Consider the following 10139-nt stretch of genomic DNA (forward strand, 5'->3'; position numbering starts at 1 on the left):
GTTTACCTTAAAATATAACAGTAAGATATATATTAGAATCATGCCACTGAATTTTCACACTTTTCCAGGCTCCTAGAAATTATGTATCAACGCGACTAGGATTTTATGAAAGCTCCAGAAGCCAGCTTTCTGCGGCAGGGAAAGGGCACTGCTACCACGTACAAGTGCACTTCTTGCAAAGCCATTTCTGGACTTTGCCCCTCCTTCCCTGAAGTTTCTTCTCCTTCTATCCCAGGGGCAGCACCCAGCCTGCTCATTTCCCATTGCCTTCCATGGCAAGCAGCCCCGGCAGTTGGAAGAAGAGTTTTCTTACATCAGAGAGACTGGACTCCAGGGAATCCCTCTAGAATCTCTTCAACTCACTTAATTCCCCCTCCCTCCCCTTTATTTTTTTTCCTTTTTTAATGCACAGATGTAAGTTGCCATCTCTTTCTTGTACATGCACAAAAATAACAGAAGGAAAAAAGCAATTATTATTGCTCTTCAATTATATTGTTCAATTCTATCGAGTATTCTGAGTTGAAGTACGCATGAAAGGGTTTATATAAAACAAATTTGCACACAGTGACACAGACCTTGAAAGAATAATTGTCATGCATAAATCAATGGACATGTATCCAAGATGCAGAGAAACTCAACGAGAATTTTAAGTATCTTCTTTTTAAAATGGAAGTAGGATCAAATAGATTTTCCTGTGGTCTTTGGCTCATTATCTGCTTATACAAAAAATAGTATAATAGGAGCTCACTTGCCACGTACAGTCTGAAATCACGCAAGGCTGCCCTGCTTCTCAGCTGTCTTTGCGTGAACTAAAATCCATGCTGTCGTGGAATCAGATGCTATAAAGCAGAAGCGATTAAAACTGACGAATACAAAGGCCTAATGTTTGTCAGATACGAATCAAACAGATCAAGTTGAGCGAGGCAGTATTTCCCATCCAGTGTTTCAAAGGCTGACAGAGCAACCGGGTGGCCAAGTTGGAACAAGACTTTCGGCATCCTCCGTGATGAGGACGTGGCAGATCTGCTCTAACCCAGAGGCAAGTCTGGCTCTCCAGTATATTAATAGAGGGCAAACATGATACCACAAGACTGCCACCATTACAGCCATCACCTGCAGGTTATGACCTTCGTGTTGCAAATACACCTGTTGATTGCTGCAGAGGCAGCGAACAGCTCTGAGGGGAATCCAGGGCATTCAGGTAGGCTTTTTACAAGGATTCAAATTCACAGCACTTCTAATAGAGTATTTCTTACTCTATTTCTAGATGCAACTGTCACAAGCAGTTGTCCAGCCTTCCTTCTTGTGTTCTGGACATGACCCAACCTATAATTGCAAAGTACAATTCAGCGTTTGTACACCAAAATCAATTCTTTCCATATTTTTGTGATAATTCATTGTCGTAATCAAAAGACATTTCACCCTCTCCTCCAATAACAATAAACACCTTCACTCCCAATGGGATGCTTTTAAACTTTGGGGTGCAAGTACACTTAATGTGCTACGCGGCAATAAAAAAAAAAAATGGGCGTACCTTCAAAGCACTGTATTTCCTTAATAGCTTCAGTCAAAAGAGTACTTCATTTCATGAACTTACCTTATGGGAGCTTACTCCTGAAAGAGGCTTCATGAGCCTCTTTGAGATGGCTGGATGCACCTGCTGGTTACACCTTGTATTCCATCACCAAAGATTAATCCGTGAGCTTCAGGGAGTAACTTGCTTCTTTCCTGGTATCTTTTCTTCAACATATGGCTCACGTAACAGCAGTCATCTATTTTCCTCACGCACCAAATTTACTTCTTTGACTTCGCAAACCACAAAACCATTTAAAGTAAGTTTGACCCAGAGACCAGGCTATAATTCAGGGATAAGAGAAAGCAATTTTTATTGTACTTAAAAGAAAACGATTACCACTCAACAGTGGCCTATTTGGATGGGCCCCTTCCCTGTACCTTTTTGGCAGGACAGTCCGCCCAGAGGTGAACACACCCGTCAGTTCAGAGAGGGTGAAACCTTTCTACCTAAATTCACACAGGACATAGCTCCACCCTTCAACGTATCCCTGGATTCCCCATCATTTCACCTATGTGGATGCTGAAGTCGGCCATGGATTTATCTTGTATTCAAACATCACTAGCTTACACATACTGTCATATATGAGCAAGAGAGCGTACGCGGCTGGAGGAAGTTTAAGGCCTAAAAACACACATACTTTTCCTCTGTGGCAACCAGATCCTGACTGGGAGGAAAGAAACTGCCATGAATAATTTGGAAGAGAAGGACTGTAATTAGCACCAAGACTGACAGGCCCAGAATTAACTTGTTAAAAACAAAAAAAAAAAACAAAAAAAAAAGGAAGAGGAACTTCAGCAATATAAAGACACTAACTTCTGCTTCTCTAAGTAAAAAATATGTCTCAAAGAGCTAACTGTGCTATAGGGAGCCTTTGCAAGAGTAATCAGGGATTTATCAAAGCTTTTAGCTTTAACTTTGGAACAGAAGACAGGGGCAGATGAAAGGAAAGACACTGATGAGCTGATGAACACGATGTTAGGACCAAAATGGAAGAAAAAGAAGAATTAATGGACAGCTATGGCAGCCTAGAGAAGCAACCTCTAGAAGTAATCACCTGAACTCTGGGAACTCAATGCAATTGTGATCAGGTTTGGGTGAAGGGGTGGAGATTGCAGAGCAGCCTTCAGGTGGAAAAACAATAAGGGTAAAGATGAAATGAAAGCATGTGATTGTGAAAGTGACATTCAGGTTTGGGGTAAGGACAAAGCGTTCCCCGGGTCTCCACTGTTTCAGTAGGTCACAGCCCTCTATCTAAGGGCGTACCAGGAGGTCCCGGGATGTAGGAGACACAGCTACGAAAGCAATAGTAACATAAGTACACCCAAATCTTGCTAGCATGTCCCATTCATCTTGTTCTGCTTTTAACATCTGTCAGTGGTTTCCCCATGCATTTCTCTTCTCTGTCCTGGGGCTGCGCAGTCTGTGCCATTTAATGAACACACAAACACTTCAGAAACAAAAACACAAATAGGAAGACGAGTTATCAGCACCCTCTGCACCATAAAGGTCCCTCTACTTCATTAATTTGCCATTCTCAGGACTACGCGTGCATTGATTAATACATACATGCTACTCTCCGGTTCCTACCCCGGCTTCATTACACCCTTGCAGAACCCACAGCCCTGCTCACAAATTAAAGTGATGCCATTCAGCCTGAAAACAACAGCGTGGGTCCAGCGGTTGGTTATACTTGGTTTTAAAGTGAAAGGTGAGATACTGTAAGGATGAACCGAGGAAGAACAGTCCCTTTGCGTTACGTGTGCTTTTTTTTCTAGAAACGAGTAATGGAGAAGAACATTCAGAATAGATCCATCAGAAACTGGGAATAGCAGAGGAACTTAAACAAGGTTAGATTCCAAGATGATGGATCTTGAACAACTTTTCCAACAATAAATCCTCTTTCATTTCCCGTATTTAAAGCTAAGCTAATTTTCATTGGAAGACATGACACAGCTTTGTCGTGAAGCACTGCCTCATCCCCCCAGAATCCTGCTTGTTAGCAGAATATGTAGTTCAAACCCACAAGGAAAAAAAAAAAAACCAGGAATTTTACCCATACACAGCTTAATAATATAAAAGCTCTTGAGAATAAAATGAAGTTTCATTATTAGCAATCTTGAGCGTCTTCCAAGGAAGGAAAGAGAATTAAACGTCCATAAACCAAAATAGGTAGAAGGGTACTGTTTTTATTGTAGAGCACAGATTACTATAGAAACACTTCTCCTTCTGATGCCTTTCTCTGGTCTACGCATTTCTGTCACGTTTAAATTATTGGACTGTAAAACAACTTTCCCCCTCCCACTCATTTGCGTCCCTCTTTTGACTTGTAAAACACTTTTTATCTTTTCAAATAGCCTATTTGAAGTGCTTGTGTCCAGCTATTCCGGGAGTTACTGTTTAAAATGGGAAATAGCTAAAGAAAATACTTTTTAAAAGCACAGAAATGTACAAGGGAAATTGGACCCTTCACAAATAATGATTTAATAAAAGTTACATATTTTAGCCCTAACCTCTAGAAATAGATTGTCTCCACTTTCCGTACTGTACAGGCTAAATATATTATCGCCCCTAATTATTAATTAATAACCATTCACTGAGTAACCTGTGTCAATTTTTCTCCGTGCTTGCAGAGACTATCAAACTTGTTATTCAGCCCATGCACACCCCGCAGTATTATGAGATCATGATTACCTAATTTTCCTCCCATTTACTTTTAGTTTGATCCTTAGTGAATATTTTTAGGCTAATCAGTATCCGTTAAATCAAAGCAGCAACTCCCTCTCTTGTCAGCTCACGTAAGCCTTCACTTTCAGCATTTAACTGTGCATATCAGAAGAACCCCCTATATTTAATGTAAGTGCAGGAATGTTTGCCATATGAGGACAGAATACGCTGAGAAACTTTAAAAAAAAATGTGCAGCATTCAACAAGAAAAGCACAGAACAACACAGTAGATTTTACTAAACGATTAAAAAAAAAAGGTACAGAAAAGGATATTCTCCTTATTGCCATTTACCAAAAAGTTCATTTATTAGCCATCGGAGAGAATAATGACATTCAATGGGAAGGAGGAATAGACACAGTGTAAGTTCTGTCATAGGAGGTGCTGAGCAGGAGGTAAGTCCAAAGTTAATTCTGTTCTGTTAATTATCTAAGTTATAAATGGTCCCAAGGTTTCACTGTAGGGAGACTTGGTAAGGTAAATTAGATGGGAGTTTAGGTCGTGTGACACTTTGGGGCTTCAAGGCTTTTAAATTCAAGCGGAAGAGCATTTTCGATCTGTGCGTCATTGCTGAGAGTTATATTTCTCCTATGAACAATATAACCAAGATTGAAAACATGTTCATTTTTTAAATGTGTAGCTTTTAGTCTATAACCCCTGTGAACATTTTAATGAAAATTGAAATATTTTAGTTGAAAAAATCTTTTTGTTCAAAAGCCATCCTGATAGAAATGTCTTTGCAGGCTTTTTTTCACCTGGCATGCATTGCAGAGAAATTTGACATAAGCGCTATAGAGACGGAAAGTCTCAAAACCCAGGAGTACTTTGCTAATACCAAAAGGAAATCAACGAATTTAGTTAATTACTGAAGCCCAGGTGAAGTAAAACACTGTGAAAACACAACGTAACTTGTGAGAAGCCATTCGCAGAGATGGGTAACCACGCAAGATTGAACCAGAAGGGTGCGCTGGCAGAGAGATAGCTGAGGCACCCCCGTGCTGTGGGCAAATAAAGCCAGTACAGCTGACAACCCGACAGGGCTCGGAATTCAGTAACAGAATTCCAACTTTATCACAGAATCACAGAACGGTTCGGGCTGGAAGGGACCTTAAAGATCACCTGGTTCCAACCCCCTGCCCTGGGCGGAGACACCTCCCACCAGACCAGGTTGCTCCAAGCCCCGTCCAGCCTGGCCTTGAACCCCTCCAGGGATGGGGCAGCCACAGCTTCTCTGGGCAACCTGGGCCAGGGGCTCACCACCCTCACAGCAAAGAATTTTTTCCTGATATCCAATCTAAATCTACCCTCTTTGTCCTCTCAAAAGCCACGTTGCTCAACACCTGGAGAGGACCAGGAAGGAGGGCTCTCAGCAAAGCAAGCAGAGACCACAGCCACCTCCCCCTACCTGCAAAGAGAATAAAATTAGTCCTTACTTGAGATGTCTACCTACTTCTGTCAGCTCCCTCAAATCTTGACTGTAATTACAAAATTACTAGTAGTACGTTTAAATAACACCTGAAATTCACTGACACGCAGATTTTAAGATATACTTGTCACGTACACAAGGGAAGATGCAGACCTAAGTTAAAGAATCTAGCACTGTAAAACTTTGAAAGCAGCCGAACAATTATCAAAAAGGAAATAAAAAGTAAAAATCATTGTTTGGAAGCTAATTTGCAGGGCTTTGGGCATGGCTAGATTTCAGAAAATACTGAAAAAAATATGACAGAACTGGACTCAGTTGACCCCATCTAACGGAGGAATGAAATACAACTACATGACAGGGTGACTGAGAGATCCGCGGCTCTTGCTCTCTCCTCTCCACACTGTGGCATCTAAAGGTTTATGCCAAAAACCCTACAGGGATCGAAGAACATTTGTTTCTATTGTCTTGCAGCTGTTCAGACTCAAAAGGTTCCATATAAGCAAACAGACCTATATTTATACAAAATGAAATAACTCCAAGTTTTGGTATTAACTTGCCCCTTCTCTGCAGAATGTAATTTTTCATCAGCAGCTCCTTACAGCGCAATTAAGTTGGTGGCAGCTCTGACTGGAGAGATCATGAGATGAACGATAGCATCAGTCCTGTGATAAATCTCAAGGTTTTGTGCTGAGCTGGTGGAATTAACACGACAAATTGCAAGCGAGGGATGTAAATGATCCGAGGAATCCCAGCCTGGAGCATGTAGCTGCCTGTGAATTTGCTGAGCAGTTTCTGCCTATGGAGATCCTTTATAGAGTACAAAGCACCTACAGGCTGAGGAGCCAGGGGGTGTATTCCATATTTAACCACCGACTCGCTGTATGGCCTCAGGTGAGTCTGTCCGCTTTTCCGTACCTAAATTTCAACTTTTGTCTTGTCACATTAGTATATTATTAAACAAGAGGCCCTTGTCTCCCCTCCCCAATCTAGATCAATGAAGTCCTTTCTCCCTTGTAGCCTTCATTACTCATCATACAAACACTCACGACAACTGTTCCCCATTCGCTGGTTAGCTTCCTATTCCATAAACTTGTTTCAATATTTTTTTCCCCCCCCTTAGTCTGTTTAAAAACCAGGATAACGACAGTATAAACACAAGCACTTTCAGAGCAAAATGATGTGGTGTTATTATCCAAACGCTTCCCATTTTCCCTTTCATTAACCTTCTGCGGTACAAAACTGCCGCTAAGTCATTTTGTGTGATTTACTGGTGAGACAGAAATGCACTCTTTACCAATCACTTGGAAAGAGACTATATCCGTGTTTTCAGAAGGAAGTACTAGTATCCTGACAAGTATGCCTATGTGCCCAAGTGTCTTTCAGTGTTAGGAGGTGTTTGTGGGGGGACATTTGCTGCAGAAATTTAACGCTGGCAGAAGGACCAGGCCAGGGATGTTCCCATTAACCCTGCTGGGATGCCAAAACTGAACCTGTGGTCAATGCTGTGGTAGCCAGCGACAACAGTCCTCAGTCTTCTGTGTGAATTTGGTGTTAACTACCTACAACTCCTTTTTTTCCTAGTTTCAGGTAACAAGTTTACCAAGTCAGTCCATGACAGACCTGGTGAATATCGCTTTTGGTAGACCTGTAGCAACTGCCATGAACTGGGTGGAAAAATGACAAGCCCAAACATCTTTGAAAAGGTCAGCATAGTTTGAATAAAAGTCCTGGCCATGAGGTCTTGATCTCAGACTTCTTGTTATGGTCTGTCTTTTAGGACAGCACAGATCGCGTACATTAAAAACGCCAGTTGGCATCAGCTCGCTGCCTTTAATAATGGATCCGGCAGCACACAGAGATGTTAAGTGCAGGGTCTGGACCATGGCACGCGTGTCCTTGAAAATCACTTGGAGAACTACTCTCATTGCATTGGTGTCTGGATTAAAGCGCTGCGAGTTCTCCTTATCTCCCTTACACAGAAGTAGCACAGCCTCTGCAAGTCGGAAAAATCAGAATGATACTCCCATTTCTGGACTTATTGACATATTTCAGTAAGTTCCTGAGATCTCATTTAATTTGTGCTGGTGAATGTGCTGTTCATAACACCAAACTTGGTTTTGCAAGTAACCATTTGTCCATCTCACGGGTTTTAAATTGTTAATCAAATTACCTGATACAAAGCTACAGCTTATTTTAAGATGGCAGAGGGTAAGGTTGGTTCAGTCTTTCAGCATAAGTGAAAATCAAATCTGTGTTTGCAACACAAAGTTGCTCACCCCGATATTTTGAGCTATGCTAAGCCAGTCGAAATTCCTGTTGAAGTCAATAGGAAATTTGAGAATTTGGCTGTTGCTTGTCACTTCTTTCAAGACAAACGTGTAGATGCAAGGCTTTGTGCCACGTTAGTCAGATCCTTATTTAAAAGGTAGTAAAAGGGCTAACGTGCATAGTTCTGTACGGCACAGGCTACTAGGATTAGGCAATAGGAGACAAACTATAGAAGCTGTTAAAAAAAACCCCATCTGTTCACATCCAACTACAGGAATTCACATCACACTACTGACAACATGAAATGATTTTGCCTTCCTAAATAATGGATTTAAAAAAAAATATGTTGTTAGATTTAACTGTACAAGAACTACACGTCCTTTAGATGAGAGAACAGTTTTCAATTTCTGTATATCCAAGACAGCAAAAGAATGAGAACTGAGATCTGAACTGAACAAGTTATTCTGTGAGACAATTTTTTTTTTTAAATAAAAAATTCTCTAAGTTTTAATTTCCAATAAAATATTAGCAAATATTCCTAATTCTGATATCTCTCAAAGAAAAGCAGTACAGTGTCTGTGCTGTTAGCAGGATGGACAAAGTTAACTATTTAATGCAAAACTTTTATAGACTGTAAGAAATTAGAGGTAAAAAACCCTACTACTTTAAGTTAAAATTTTCAATAGCCTGAAAATTGCAGTTTCATCTGTTTGTTTTATTTTGTGTCCAAATCTGCAAGTCCCAAAGAGCTGAGAAGGATTTAACTGTCTGTTTGAATATGGGTATGCCATTAGAGGTAAAATTGTCCATTTGGTACATGTAAGCAAAGCGTTACAAGGGCCTAACTCACACACTCACAGGAACTTCAGGTGTATTTTTAAACCACCATTATGAAAAATGGCCTTTAGCACTTTGTCTTTCCCCTTTTCAGATTTTAAATACGTTCTTGTAGAATATTAAAGATACTTAATATTTAAGTCTGTGTTTATTTTGGGCTAAGCACATTAGCTTGAGATACTCTTGGACTTGCTGGGCAAGTCATCATAGCTCACTTGATGACACTTCCATGAACTACACTATGGTGGTTTAGGGCTCTCCCCAGGGCCGTTTTCCCCATACAACTGTTTCCTCTTTTTATGATAATAGTTCAATATTCCTTAAGTCCAACTTCTCCTATCCAGTGTATTTATTAAAGCATCAAGATCTTTATAATTACTATTATTGGCAAGGGGAAAGGTTTTGTTCCAATTCAGCCATTATAAAACAAATTATCCAGTCCGTTTATATAAAATTTTAATTTCATGTTCCTCTGTGTTTTGTTGCTTTTATAAATTTCCCAGTAAGCTAATAACCTTTTGTGTTTTCTTCTCTAGAAGAAAAAAAAAAAAAAAAAAAAAAAAAAAAAAAAAAGAGACATCCATCCTTCTTGGAGTTACTTTTAAAACCTAATACTGAAAAGCCCACATTTTTGCGTGGGCTACTGATTTATTGGGCTGTTCTGTGGCAACTCTTTATCGAGCCCTGCTGAAAACATCAGCGCAACTCGCCTCAAAGGAGCCTCCCGAGTGCCGAGCAATCAGCCCGTCTGCCAGTAAACCCAACGCACCTCCCAACGGGGTTTGTGCTCTGGCTCTTTGTCAGCTACGCACGGGCCTAGCGGCAGAAGCGTCAGGCATTTTTATCAAGCTGAAAGCGGCCTTAGGTTTTAAGGTGATTGAAATCAAACATTGGCTGGTGCCTGTTTTTCCTGAGGAGCTTCTCCAGCCTGAATCCTTAGAGTAAAGGTCACTTGTCTGCCCTGAGAGACACTGTTACTCCTCCAAAAAGGACAACACAAACTGTGGAGGGAGCCTGGTATCTGGACAACTTTGTAGTTAACAGCCAGTAGGCTTACCTTACAGGCCTTAGGGTTGCCCCATCCAATCTGAAGCAAAGTCCCATGTAGAATCTAGAATAGTTTGGGTTGGAAGGGACCTTTAAAGGCCATCTAGTCCAACTCCCTGCCATGGGCAGGGACATCTTCAACTGGACCATGTTGCTCAGAGCCCCGTCCAACCCGACCTGGAATGTTTCCAGGGATGGAGCATCAACCACCTCTCTGGGCAACCTGGGCCAGTGTTTCATCACCGTCATTGTAAAAAAATTTC

Source organism: Chroicocephalus ridibundus, chromosome 6 (genome assembly GCF_963924245.1).
Source record: "Chroicocephalus ridibundus chromosome 6, bChrRid1.1, whole genome shotgun sequence".
NCBI classification, from domain to species: Eukaryota; Metazoa; Chordata; class Aves; order Charadriiformes; family Laridae; genus Chroicocephalus; species Chroicocephalus ridibundus.